Source organism: Eleginops maclovinus, chromosome 9, assembly GCF_036324505.1.
Source record: "Eleginops maclovinus isolate JMC-PN-2008 ecotype Puerto Natales chromosome 9, JC_Emac_rtc_rv5, whole genome shotgun sequence".
NCBI classification, from domain to species: Eukaryota; Metazoa; Chordata; class Actinopteri; order Perciformes; family Eleginopidae; genus Eleginops; species Eleginops maclovinus.
Genome location: NC_086357.1, coordinates 21,761,284 through 21,777,193, shown reverse-complemented (window position 1 = coordinate 21,777,193; position 15,910 = coordinate 21,761,284).

Genomic DNA, 15,910 nt, shown 5'->3' with positions numbered 1-15,910 from the left:
TCCTGTTAAATATTTGTTTGAATTTACATTTTTGTACGTTTGAAAAAAAAAAAAGAAATCCCTGTGGCAGGTGGTCGGCTACAGGATATTGAGTGCCTGATGTGTGAAGCAAATTAGAGACCAGAGACGGAACTAAGAGGAAATTAAAGATCTGGAACATTTTAATGCTTTGAGCAACGAGCCAGTTATGACTTTGGGGATGGCAATTTTCCACACACCAAAGTGCACCAAAATTACAAATATCATACAGCACGCATAATCTTCTGCCTTGGAACTTTAATATACCGCGGCTGTAACATGCTGCAGATATATAAACTCATTTTGAGGCTGCTTTCCTGTGTGTGAAAACTAAATTTCCACCTGCTGGATACGGTCAAGCACAGCTAATGTGCATCGAGGGGCCAAATTGAGACTTTGCAGCAGCAAGGGAGTGAGAGAGGCATCCAGAGAGTGGAGCTGATTGAAGTGCTGACCTTTTGGTGGGACTGTGTAAAGAGGGGGCCTACAGACTCTCAGTCAGCTGTCAGATACTGCATCCAGCCTGGTAGTAGGAGTAGGGGCCCTGACACCAGCCTCCCACCACTCTGCCCTGTTTGTGTCATCCATCTCTCCATTCTTACAGCCTTCCATTCCGCACAAAGACCCACCCACCCGCCAAACACACACACACACACACACACACACACACACACACACACAGCCAGGCACCACCGCAAACACTCACCCAGACGCAAACATCCACACAAACACAAACATATTTCAGCTTGTGCCAGCTAGGTAACATTTCTACAAATAGCAGTGTGAGCATTTGGGAGAAAATCGCAAAGCCGCAAACACAGCCTGCTGTAGGGGTGAGATAATCAGCTTTGTGGTAACAGCAAATGGCCCCTGAGTGGCAAGGCAGGTAATCATTGCACCGAGTGTTTTCGTCGGAGAGCAGAAGAGTGCTTTTCCAGCCTTGTTTGTGTCTATGAATATTCACATAGAAAAGTACAGGCAATTTATAGGTGGTATAAAAACTACCGCTATATTAATATGCTTTAATTACCACGTATATTCATATGGATGGTTTGGTACACACCAAAATATCAATACAAAAACACCTCAAAATAAACAAATGTATGCCTCCATGAAACATGAGCTGTTTTTGCTTGTGAAAACCTGAGCCATACCTGCGTAACTCTAAAGTGACTTAGAAAGGCCTCTGTTATGTTCAAAGCTGCTCTTTCGATGCCAAGGTTTACATAAGCGGTGACCAAAAAAATGCAGGTTTGCTTGAATCATGCTTGGAGTTATTCCATATCCCCAGTCTGTCTCCAGTTTTGCAATGCTTTGATGATCTCCACTCAATTACACATAACCAAAGACATCCACACTTCCTTTCTAATTGTAAATCCAAGGCTGTAATTAACAGATTTGAGTGGTTTAACGCATATTCAACAACAAAATGCATATACATGACAAGTAAAGGAAGCAATAGCTGTCAACAAAAGGCATAACTCCTGTTGAAGAAAGATTTTAAGATATGAGTATGACTCAAGGCTGACTTTGTGCCGGGAAAGGTGTAAAATATCTGTATTTTTTTCTGAAGCTGCTGCTGACAATGGGCATTGTGTCTGTTTAGCATTCCAGCTCAAAGAGTCACATACTTCAGGGGTCAGAGGAGTGCATCAGTAGGGCGGGACCCAACCTGTGTGTACAGCTCAACGTTAGTAGGCGTGTGTGAGGTTGCAAGCAATGTTTAAGAAAGTAAGAAGTGTGATAAGAGCAGCTTGACCTTTCATGACCCTGCTGACAGTGTGCACAGATGCATGTTTAGTCATCTGGCTGATGAACAGGCTACTCCAGTTTGACCTTAAATTTCTTGTGTGGTCCCAGCAGGAGTCCTCCACCTAAATGAACAACAAAACAGAAAATAGCACAGAATGCTGAGCTGCAGTTGTCCTACATCCGTAAATCCCAACTCATGTTTGCTGGGGTTCACCAGATGACCCCTCTGCGTTTACTGGTGTAGAGAAAGTTCTGGAGTAACTTAATTAAGAAAGAAGAGAAATAAGAGTTATATCCCTATGATGACTCAGCATTATCACACCTGAACGCTGCTTTGCATTAGACGTGATATCAAGCCAAGATGTCGAAAGAGTTGTGGACAAACTGTTAAAATGTTTATCTTAAGTAGCACACAGTTCACATGTTGACTTAAAGTGACATTAACGGTAACAGTTATGATAATAAGCTTATAGCATTCAGTTATAATGATTAGCTCAAAGTAACTTTAATGTAAACAGTTGAAATTGTCATGTAAAAGTAAAAACAGTTGACACGTTTAGTTATGGCTAGCTTAAAACAACAGGTAGTCACTTAAATGAAAATAACAAATAAACAGCTGGAATTGTTTTGTTTAAGTAACCTCAAGGATTGAAAGTTAGCTTAAAGTTGTTAGCTTAAAATAACAGATAAGCCGCACAGTTAAAACGGTAAACTCAAAATAAGAATTAGCTTAAAGTAGGCTTATTGGTTAATAGTTAAATAGCTAAAAACCAATGGATTAACAGTTGGAATATGTGTGCGTCAATGGAAGGGTATTTGAGGTGAAAGGGCAGTGGGGGGTACATAGGAAAAAAAGCTTGTGAAGCGCTGCATTACATAATCTGCTAACCTAATCCTCACACATTGATCGATCACCACAGCAGACAGGTGGTACAGTTGCCACCTGTGTAACTGTTCATGTTAGAGTCATGATACATCCCACAGCGCTTACTGGGGTGGGAGCACCTGGGCCGACAGCTGTGAACCAAAGCTAACAGTAGCACCAGCTGAATGCCGCTAATCCTGGTGCTTGACTCTTACCAAACAAGGAATGCTGATCCTTCAGATCAGATGACGTCTGATTGCTCCACCGTCCTTTAGCATGGTTAGTCATCTCTTGGATGATTGCAATTTTCCTGGTCTTGGAGTCCCATGTGATATTTCCATCTGGCCCAGGGTGTGTGTTTCTGCCTGCTGGGACTCAATTCATAGCTTGGTAAAGCTGCTGTGTCCCCTGTTTCCAAAACATCTACTGTACATGCCTGGGCATGTGAGGACGCATTCACGTGTGAGAACATATAAAGACACACACTCATCATGAAAATGCAGCAGGTTATTTGTTGCCATTTTAATTGCATGGTGAGCACTGGTGAGAGCCCTGCCTGTGGACATGCCTCACCAGAAGACGTCAGAACAGGAATTGAGACAGTGTAACACCAGAGCACCTCCGTGTTGCTTTTCCTTCCTCTTGTGCTATGTTGAAACATTTGGGTTCTCCTATCTGTTCTGCTTGTGATGTGTTGAAACTCCCCAACTGACACAGAATTTCTTAAAGTTTCGCTGATGATTTAATGCAATTGCGTCCATTAGGATGTCACTTGAGCAAAAGATAATTGACTTCCTTTATGCACAGCACAGTGATGACTATGGTAATGGTAACCACCTCCTAGCATTACATAAAAAAGAAGAAGCAGCTCTGTTTAGTTATTCACACATTGGACTGAAAACGACACAGAACGGGTAAAAGATATTACTACTTGTGTTTGAGCCTTTATGAATTTGCCAGTTGGCGCACACTATCAGCCTAGTTGAATATTTACATATGACATGTGCATGAGAAACTCACCATCACTCATTTACCGACAGTATGGAGACTAACTTCCTCAGAAATGTCCATTCTAGGTAGCCATGACTGTTTTCAAATGGTTTATGTAAATGAAGTGGTTTACTATCATTTTATTGCATATACTGTCAATGAAAAGAAGAACTTTGGGAAGTTCGATTAGGGCAAAATTGTACCTCTTTAAAAATAATGCTTTCATTAAGATAATGCCTCGTACATACATACAATTCATACATTTTGCACTTTGCAGAAAGATCTAGTCAAGGTTAGGAAAAGAAAACTTTGCAATGGAAAACACACAACCAAAACACAGAAAGGAAATTAAATTACATTTTACAAGACGTTAATGAGTTCCCCTTTAATAGTACAGCTAATCCATATGTGTGGTGATGCTTCTGGCCCCAGAGTGACTTATAATTTATTGTGGCTTCATAGTCACAAGCCTCTTTGCTAAGGCACTAGGAAAATATGCCAACGAGCTTAATTCCACCTTGGACATGCAAGCAGGCAAAAATAACTCCCTTACCACGTACAGACCAGCTGTGACAGACAGGGTCTGGATTCCAGCACCCATTGGTGGCATTGGGTTCGACAAAAGAGTTTAAAAAGGTCAATTAGTCACTTTGGAGGACAAATAATAAATAAGAGATACGTTTTAGCCTACATGGCTCCTGTTTAAAACCTTTATGATATGGTCATCACTGTATGCCATGATGATCCATTTTGCCAAACACAAATGTGTTTTATCTTATTAAAGCCATATTATTTCCTTTTCAGTAATAGGAAACATTATGGCATTAATCACAGATAATTATTTGCATTTTGTTTCCAAATTTTCTATTAAATGAGGAAACCTAGACAACCCGTGTTATTACCACTGACCCCCTGTTAGATTCCTCTTTTTGCTTGTCCACCTCCCCCATTTATCCTGCTATCTCTTCGACTTTGGATTTTCCAGTCTTGCAGCATTTTGGACAGCAAATTGATTGAGATGAAATGTTCATAGTAGTACACATCAAAAACTCAACTGTATCCCATTCTAACAACAACCCATACTTTTTACTGCTCTGTTGTAACATGCAGCCCATATTATAGCAAATAGCTCTTGCATGGACATGTGTTTCGCATGAGTTCAGCTCAGGTCAGACATCCTCTGAATGCGGCTCCTGACTGATTCCACACGTGGAGGCTTGGGAGGTGGGGTTGTTCCATGACTCCAAATAGAAAGCAAACATATTTTTTGAACGGCTGTGAAAAGGTCAGGTAGATGGATACCAGTATAGACTCAACTCTATGTAGAGTAAGTGTTTATGATGCGGTTGTAATGTTTTATCAGAACACAGCCTTCAAAGACCAACTTGATGGACTTCATTTAAATGTACAATTTTTAAGACATTATTCCCAATAACTATAACGTTAGCTAATTTAGCGGTCATTACTGGATTGCAGTAAAGTTAATCTACCCTACAGCATAAGGAGGTGACCTAAGGCACTCTTAAAATCGATACCTGCTAATGGTGCTAACATAAAGCTATTCTTCTAAAATGTTACATCGTTGAATAAGAAATTCAGTTTATAACACATTGACAACTTTGGAGTGAGTTCTCTTAGACAACAGATAAACGCATAATGTTTTACTGTTGTGGACCTCAGTACATCTCATCTAAATTGCAAAAAAGCCTAACTATTCGACCAAATAGTTGATATCAAGTTTAACCATGCTTAATGACAGTATATGATATGACACACACACTCGGCTAACCTTAATATGTAACAACCAAGCTGTCAACTCATCGGCAAGCGCCCACATTTTAATGCCAAAATCTTGTAATGATGCAATTAATATTTGTGAACATATATTTATGTCAAAATCTCGTACGAATCCCCCCATTTATGAATCGGCCTAGCAAATTCTGAAAAACGTTATTATGAAACCACTAAAACATTTTATTTCTTAATTGACATTTAATCATATGTTACCTATATTAAGACCCATTCGAGAACTATTGATTCAGTCATTTAGAATGTAAAACATTTTCTAACAAATCTTAGTTGATAAAAAACAAAAACCCCAATAACTTATTTCCATAACAAGCTTGAAATTTAACCTTCATATTTACTCTTATTATAAACAATCTGAGGCTTCTGTTTTAAGGAATGAGCTGCCAACAACATTAATGAAACCCTTAAGAGAGACGGGATGTAGGCTGTTTTTTCCTTAAACCATTTGAAATTATCGCGCATTATTCGCCTGCATTTGATTTGTTTTGCTAACTTGTAACTTAACTTATGAGGCGATATTCACCTCTATAAGTGGCCCAGCTCTCCGTGTGTTTTTCTGTATGTGGCCCTCGGTGAAAAAAGTTTGGACACCCCTGATCTAGGTAATAACAAGTAGGGCCTATGCTGTTTAACAATTCACGGGTCAAAAATTACATTGTTTGATGTTGACCTCATGGTGAACCTTATCAATAGATTATCATGAGGTTGGAGGGGAAGCAAGCCACAAAATGTGTTTGTGGAAAAAAGTCAAACTGTTGGATAATGTGACTGGTTTATTCATGATCTAATCAAACAAAGAATCATAAAGGTCCTTTTTCAAATAGCCCGTGACAATACTGATAATCTTTGTCGTCTCGATTTATAAATATTTCCATTTGATTAGCACACGAACAGCTCAAGTGGATGAACCTTACAAAACCATACACAAGATTTAATCCGTGACAGACATTTCTGATCCACAAAGGTCGGAGACTGAATTAACGTGATCTGCTGATGACATTGACGAAATACTTTATGTTATGATGACACACTATGAAGCAGTGAATTACTGCCACCGCCGCTATTCATAGTCTTGAATTACACTGCAGCTGAACTTGGTACATCACAACCAACCGACTAAGAAATGTGTCTGATTATGTGAAATGTTTCATCCACATTCTTGCCTTTGTGCGCCAAATGCTGGTGAGTTCTCAATAAACACATCCTCAACAAGCAGTCAACACCAGAAATGTCAGCAGTATAAATAGACACAACTGACTAATTAAGCCTGAACTCATAGTTGTCAGACTGGCTGTATCAAGTAACTTCAAACTGAAATAATAGACATGAGTAAACATAGACAAAGGCCAAGAGCCTGGTTTAGTGGGTGAAGTTAGTTGTCATCTGGTTTATACTTCAGAGCTTCAGGCATGTTGATGAAGCTTGAATATGAGCTGATAAAATGTGTATGTTCACGTGAATATTCTTGTTCTGAAAGGCTTTTTTAATTTTATTATACTGCTTCCTGAAATGCCATAGTGTTAGAAAACCAATACTCAATGAAGCAGGGATGAAGCACATACGGAAAGATGTGATGATGATTTAGTGTCTCTATAGTAATGTAATCCTTAGAATTACATACGTTAAGTTATAACAACAGCCAAGGTCTGAGGTGCTACATAGGCACAGTTGTGCTTTGAGCTAAATGCTACCGTCAACATGCTAAGACGCTCTCTATGACAATGTTGATTTTAAGTAGCTTAAACTTACCATGTATAGGGTGTTACCCCGCTGTTGATATGATTTTTAAATACCAATCAGAGACAAAGGACATCTAATACTAATGAGAATGACATTCGTTTTGAACGTTTAAAGGTGCCATAGAATGCATCTATCTGGTGTTTTAAATTGTTCTCTGATGTCTACAAAGAAGGTATATAACTTTGGTTGATCCAAAAAATTGTCCAGATGCGGTTTAACAGGCCCATTTACAACCCTATGATTTGGTCCTAGAATGAAACAAGCTGAATGGCCTTAGTTGGGGGCTCATTTAAATAATTATGACGAGCTCTGCTCTGATTGGTTGTTTTATCAGGAGCAACCCATGGCTGCCTCAGAGCCCACAGAAGTAAGTGAAGTTCGCGAAACTGTGAGAGATGAACCATGGAGGCTATTGGCATGCAACCTTACATGTTTGAGCCTTTATCGGAGGAGGAAACCGATCAATTTGAAGAACAGCCAGTTGGTCGGAGATTGAAGAGCAACGTTACGGAGTGGTAAGTGTTAGCATTAGTGTTTCCAGCAGCTGGTGTATGCAAATGTTGGGGCTGGACTACCGTGTGTGACGTAACACACAGGGATTGTTGTCATTTTTGTTTTACCGCTGTGATATGCATATCCATGATTTGCACGTGAAGGAGGAAACAATGGTGTTTGAGGTTCACAGTATGTCAGTTCAATGTACCAAACTCTTTATTCAACCATGCCAAGGTAAATACAGTTTTCCATTCTATGGCACCTTTAACATAAACCAAAGCATTGGAATGTAATGTTGACGTAATCTAGGAGCTAGAGGAAAAGTTAAAAGTGAAGATTGTTCATCCTGAGGGGAACTTGCGTAGCAACAATATGCTGTGATGTTTCTCTCAAACTACGAATGTGAACCCCATGATCATGCTATAGGAAAAGTTACAGGAGTACCAAATTCATTAAATGTAAATCCTCTGGGGACTATGCATGTCTGTAGAAAACGTTCATGTTAATACATTTGATTCCATTGCCATGCTGTATGTATGTGTGGTATGTGTATTATGACATGAGTACCAAAGATTTCACTGCTTGTTTGTTTGCTGTTCCTTTGCTATTTAGTAGTGACTTTCATTAGCATCATAGAAACATATCCAATCATAGTCATGTCGTTAAAAGTCATTGTTTCTATTGCCGACACATGAATTAAGGTGTCTGAAATCTTCAACTGTGATGGTTTGACGGTATCACTTCCTAGTTTTATATATTTATGATAATGAAAGCATCAGATCGTGTTTGAGTATTGCCTGGTGTGGGCGTTGGAGCTGTCACAGCAGAACAAACGGTGCCTTGCCTGTGCACAGGGTTCAAATTGAAGCCTCGCCTTTGATCATTAGTTATAAAGATACAGAGGGTTAGCGCAGTCTTCCCCGTGTGACTAATTTTTACTTCACAGTATTCCGCCCATACACAGTAAATATTTAACAAATGTAATTGATGGCATTCTGTTTCAGTATGTAAATGCACCTCTTCTCCGAAAAGACAGTGGCATTGAATGCTTGAATTCTTTTAAAGTGCAGGGCAAGTGACAGGCCCGGTAAGGCTGCATTAATTTGCATTTTATTGTTATCATTTTTCAGATGAAAAACCCTGAATGGAGGTTTCCCTTATTGCAACTTCTAGGGAAATGTTTTAAATATCAGGCCTACTTTGAGACAGCAATGCTTGAGAGCAATCAGCATAAAGCACAATGAAATCTCTTTTATGGAATTTGTTATTACAAAACAGCAGTGGCTCAGTCAGTAGGGGCTTGGACTGGGAATCGTAGGGTCGCCGGTTCAAGACCCCGAACAGACTTGAAAATATGGAAAGTGGACTGCTACTTGGAGAGGTTCCAGTTCACCTCCTAGGCCCTGCTGTGGTGCCCTTGAGCAAGGCACCGGACACCTCCAATCCCCCCCTCCCCACTGCTCCCCGGGCGCTGCACGATAGCTGCCCACTGCTCCTAGTACTAGGATGGGTTAAATGCTCTGCTGTGTGCATGTATGTGACAAATAAAGAGGGTTTCATCCTCCGATTCTATCTATCTAAACACAAACAGTGAGATGGCAAAGAGGGAGAAAAGGGGAGAGAAAGGGGCGTCATGCCCAGAAAGTAAGAGGGGAGAGGGGGCGTAAAAAATAGAGAGCAGAGGATTGATGTGGGGAACAGATGACGGGAGAGAAAGAGTGAGAGGGGAAGAGAGGGGAGAGGGTGGCAGAGCCAGAGGGAGACGGGAATTGATGATGACGTCGTCAGTGGGGATGGAGGGTATTTTAAGAATGTGATAGGGAGACAGCCACAGCCGCTGCACACTGCTCTGGACCGACGTCACAGATGAGATCAACTTTGTGGGACGTGCCAGCCCGATCATGTGACCTGTAGTGACCTTCGCTATCAGTGATTCAATTACTGCATGTCAATTGCAGAGCAAAGACCTGCTGTAGGGAGCGGATACACTGCTGCTCGGAAACAGGGCATAGTAAAAGAAAGTAAAAATAGAAAGATTGAAGGAATATATTTTAAGTAAGCAGATTTAGAGATAAAGAAAAACTAATTAAGTAGGAGTGCAAGTGCAAGGACCAAGGGTGGGGAACAGGAAGACAACAGGAGAGATATGAGACAGAGGAGCACCAGCCAAAATTGAATTAGCCTGCAGCAGCGGCTACCCCTAAGCCTAGGACGGAGGAGGATTAGTGGGCAGGGATTCTGGAGTGTGCGTGGGTGTGTGTGGAAGTATTCAACCGTGTGGGAGGAGAGCAGAGCGATTTTGGCAAGTTCTGAACTTGCTTGCACCAACAAAGGAAATGCCTGCATCTGGTATTCATCATTCTGTACTGTACACACACACACACACACACACACACACACACACACACACACACACACACACATGAACACAATCACTGATATTATCTCTTGTCTGTTTTTTTGTAAAAGTGCTGGGAGTACTGATGTGTCAACATATTGATCTTAAACTGATTTGGTGTCACCTCTACACACACTGACCTCAAAGAGCACATTTTTACAACTGATACTACTACAGTGAATGAGTAGAGCCATTGCAAAAGCTATATCTTTGTTTTACCAGAAGTAATAAGCAAGAAGTCCATTCTGCATTGCCAAAACCACCTACCCAGCCACCCACACTTCCTGCCCTGAGTCTCTCTCTCTCCTCCGCTCTCTCTCACTCCTATTTTCTGCTCTGTTCTATTTTATACACTCCACGCTGACACCTAACCTTTGTCGGACCACCAGTCCCTCTGGCGCTACGCTGCGGGCTGTCAAACAGACAAATAAACAAACAGATAGAGCTAACACACTCCCAGCTTGGCCGAGTTTCACAGCTATAAAGGTTCTTATCGTGCCCGGTTTGTGTCCTGTGGGTGGATTTCATTAGCTTATTTAGCACATTCAGCCTAGTTCCAGGCTCAGTCCTATTGTGGGCTTTTTAGTGTGAGAAGACCGGCTCTGTAAAAAGCAACAAATTATCAAGTCCACTTTGTGAGGGTGTTGAATTTACACCATTTGGATTAAGCTGTCCAGTAAGTGTATGACAGTCCTGGATCTGTGGTTTGAGAGTAAGCCACCACTATATGAGTCGTGAAGCATCACGACACAAGTAAGACTGTGAACAGGACAAATGGTTCGCCGCACATGGACAGAATATGGAACAGAGTGTGAAGTATCCTGTTACAAACGTGATAGGCTAAGCCATAACAGTACATCGTATTCTCACAGGATCCATGTGGAGGCTCAACTCACAGTGCTGATTCACAATACTATGCTACTACAAGCAAATGGTGCTGACTATAAATAGGGCATTAGGAAGAGTCTGACATTTTGGGTATTACGCTTTGCTTTCTTTGCTAAGATTTAAATGGGAAGAATGATACTGTTCAGATGTTTATACACTGAACATGACAAAAAAAGCTAGGGTGCTTAGTTTAATATACAGACGGGAAACTAGGGGATCAGCTAGCCTCTGTCTAAATAGTAACATAACAAACAGAGCCAGACTGTCTATCTGTTTCCCTGTCCTTTTCTTACTTTAAAGTAGGCTAGGCTTATCATTTTGTAGTTATAGTTTCATGTTTAATGGACTTGAAAGTGGTATTAACCTTCTGGTCTACCCCTTTGCAAGAGTTGTTCAAATGATCCCAAAACATTTTAACAAGCAATTGCATAAACCATGTGTAACCGTGTGAAAGACTGATGAGTACTACATAATTGAATAGTTTTCTATTACTGGTAAGGAAGTTGTTGGCTAGAGCACTACTAGTATCAAAACAATCACATGGCAAGATATGCGAAATATGCGTTTATTACAAACTTGATTCAACACAAAGTATGCCTCATCGACTCGGGAATGTGTCAGCTAAGGATAGGGTGACTAACATTAACATTCAGAATGTAATACACAAAAAACCCACAAACTGTTCAAAATGTTACTCAACACATTCACATAAACTCAGCCATACAATGAATGTCCCTTCTGTAAAGAATGAACACAGATGAACTTGATTGTGAAATGTTTGGACAGTATCCAGTGTGCCTCTGGGCACTGTTCAATGTACAGAGGTTGTTGTGCTTAGTCATCGCTCAGCAGCAACTGAGAAACATAAACTTCACAGTACTACCCAAGATTGTGTTGTGATGTATTTATCAGTCATTGAATACGACATGTGGGAGTTGTTAGACTGAGTACAAGCTTCCTAAAAAGTTTCTTAGGAGAAATGTCTTGGAAATGTCGTGCCTCACATTACTGGATATGGGGGTCTGGTTGAAATGTCCCTGGCTTGGATGTTCAGAAGTTACTTTAAGCTGTGAGTGTGACTCAAATCATAGTCTGATGGGACACTTTCTTTTCTTGTCCCCTTTCATTGCACATTTTGCACATTTTCTCTCTCTTTCTGTCTCTGGCCAGGGCTCCTTACACTCTTTCTGGCACATTGTCTGCTTTAGTCTGTAAAGCCGTAGAGGTGTCGTTGATGTGTCATCAATCAGCTGTGCTGTGAGCCGGGAGCAGCACTTCAAACAGAGCTCCTTCTGCAGGTGTGGGATCAGAGGCGCTGTCCACACAGAAGCTCTTCCCCCCTCCCACTCTCAGCTCCTCACCCCTCTGCTCTCTGATGACTGTTTTTTTTAAACCCTTCGCTGTATCTTGGGTCCATTTCTTTTTAAACTCCATCCTAAAATGTACTACTGATCCCACTCCACAGCTGCCACTACTTTAACCAGGTTTCCTCAAGCTATGGGAGTAGGCTAGTACAGAACGCCCTCATTTACATAATGCAAAATGTATGTGAAAACAATTATTGACATATCCTTTACTATAATTTTTAACGCATCATTTCTGGCTTGTATTTATGTACTAATGTTCTCTATTCATTTGTCACGTTGCATATATTTACATACTGGCTAACACATGAGCATATGTTGTCTGTGTATTACGTATTTCCTTGCAAGAACACATTAAATGAATTCCAGTATCTGACGCAAAGCTGTGTGTATGTTGGTTTCATTGACATAACTCTATGTGCATGATGTGTCATCACATGTGTCAGTACATGTGTGATTACATCAGATGTCTGATTTGTAGTGTAAAAGGTTATGTGTCACAGAGGCCGGAGCAATAACTGATCATGTAACTGTCTGTACCCTGTCTGTATTTCGAGAAGGATGTTGTGATGAATAGTGGAGTTATGAAACAAAACCATCATTTGGATTTCACAAAAAAAATCACATTATGAAATACTCATTATTAGAATCAAATCAGGAAAACACTGTTATTGTTAAATAATCAGCAGAGTAATTAAGCTGTACAGGACCATAGTTCATAAATTGAACAAAATGTCATTGTTATAGATTTTGTCTATTTATGTGATTGTTGAAGGGAGGGAGGCTGTGGCGCAGTGGGATAGTGCTTTGTATCAGGGGAGAGCTGGTTCCAGTCCTGCAGTCAGCATGTCGTTGTGTCCTTTAGTTCAAATTCAACTATTTTGGTGTGTTTTCATTCCGAACAGACATTCACTCATACACACAATCTTTTACATCTCCAATCCTAGTAACGTTTTATCCCCTTATTGCTCACTACCAGTAACACGCTCCCAATATTTCTGAATCTAGTTTAGTGTGTTTAGTTTGAATCTGAAACTACAATCATAGTTCAATCTCATCCACCAGTCTGCCTGTACAGATCATTTAAATGGCTGGAAGTCTAGATCATTCAGAAACTTTATCCCCTTACAGTAGCAGGCACTTAGGCTGTAGTCAATACCATCTCGAAGACAATACAACAATCACATTAGAAACACATAAAGATCTGGACTTTATTTAGTGAAAAACCAAGAGTAAAGGTCGGAAACGCAAATCCAAATAGAGACGTGAAACGATGATGACTGATCCGTCTGTATGTGTGAATATGTCCTTACATCTACACGTACAAATATTTTCAAACCACCCTCGCATCGGTAATAAAAGAGACACTCCTTGTATGATCACTTTTACAAGTATGGATTCACACCTTTTGTACTAGGTATTCAGGCATCAGTATGTGTCAGCTTCTTGTGGTTGTGTTGTGAATGCTGCTTGGTGATGACCGTCGAGGTGTGTCTGCCCCACTCACAGCCACTCAGAGTGAATCAGGGAGGAAATGGTGGCAGGAGAACAACAACGGCAGGCTGAGTGTGTCGGGCATGGTTCATTTTTCTCCCGAGGCAGAGGGCGGCCCACTGGTGACTTTGATGGATAGGAATGCTGCTCACCCACACACACACGCACGCCCACACATATCCCACACACTCAGTCTCTCACACAACAACTTGCACGTTGTTGCTCACACACGGATACACACACAGACAAACTTGGTACACAAGCAATCACACGCAGGCTGCTCTGTCCCACCAGATCTGATATCCAATGTGAAATGTTTACGACCCGCCCACAAGGCCTTCCTCCCTTGTCAATAAACTTCCAAGAAGTATGTGTGATGCATTATCATGTAGCTTCATATGGGGGTTGCTCTTGCGTCCTCCATCACAGGCTTAACCATGTGCATCTTACTGCACCATGCAGCACACGGTGGAAAACATTTAGCTTGTAGCCAGCATGGTGATAAATTTGAGCATTAACGCCATTCTTTTTCTTAATCACATTGTGATTAGTCACATTAGCAAAGATAGAATGAGGGGACATACTGCTGTGGATGAAAACAAATGACATGCTAAAAGGAAGTCTGTTATCTAAGAATAAGAAACCCAGGAGTTTGCAAAACAATGGCATGATCAATATTACTTGTAAGGAGGATTGCACCTTGTCATGAAACATATCAGATTGTCAGCTCAACTACAAGGTGTAATTCAGGCAAACAAGGTCAGAGTGTTCTGCATGACCTGAGCTGTGTTGACAGCCAAACCTGCTGACGACAGCAGCCAAGCCGTCTCATTGCTGAAACAAGAACTTGATTCTGAAGCAGCCAGTGACAAACATCGATGCACATTAGTTTCCGCTCTGCACTAAATTCTCCAGCACACACAGATCCCATGACGGGAAGCGTCAAAACAAGCTACGGAGCGAGCTAATTCAAAGGCACATCGTTTGAGTCAAACAAAGGGTTGTGTTTCAAATGCAGTAGGGAGTTTAACCAGCTCCTTTCACTTTGTTCCACTGAGTCAGCATCTCCCAGAGAGCAAGAAAGAGTTGGAGCCAGATAAGGTTGATCGGACCGGGCACAGACAGAGACCTTTGTCTGCTCCTTCTTTTGAACACAGTCTGCTTCCTCTATCTCAGTCACATTCACACAGACACATCAGAATGATTCAGTTCTCGTACAGTGTGATATTATGCTGGTGGGGCACAGGGCACATTGGGGATGAGTGTGTCTTTGTAATCAAACAGACAAATGGTAAATGTTAGTATGCTCTGAGACTCTGAAGTTGTTTGTTTTTTTGCACAACAACCGTCTTGTCTCTGAAGTGAACCTTATTGTGATGATAATTGCAAGGCCAAATATCTACACATGCCTATTTCAACAGATTGCCCTAATAATTACAGTTTATGGAAAGCACATGTTCTGTAAATAAGTACATTCAGGGAGCTACTCCATATTTAGCTTGAATGTATGCTTTTAATCAGAGGAAAAAAACAGCTTACCCTTAAAACCACTGCATTTATTTGACAGCAATTGTTAGTTGTTATTTATTTGTTTCAAATGACAACAAGTATTGTTAAATATTTCAATAAAGGTGTCGTTTTGCGCTCCACCTAGTTGTGCAGCAACGTGTGAGTATCAGTGATTATACAACAATCATATTATAAACCTGAATGGGGCAGTCCATAAAGACCTATTTAAATGTTTACTTTATACTGTTCAATTGACAATGTCTATTTCATATTATGCACATTTCTATACTTCAAGTGTAAATACTTATTTATTTGTTTTGTTTTTTACAAAACTATAGTCAAGTTTGTGTTTTTGTCAAATTCCCGTAAAATTCCCTAACTCCAAGTGTAGTTCCCCAAACACAAAAACAAACCGTGCCAGACACGTTTTTGTTTATCGGTGTACGTGCCCTTGTATCCATGGAGCCTGTTTACCTGCTCTGTTGCCCGGTGACATTTCTCTATGTCGTCAGAGACTGGTTACACCCCTCATATCGCCAAAGCAGTCGTTTCAATAATTATTTTTTAAGGTGGTAGACAACAGCGTGA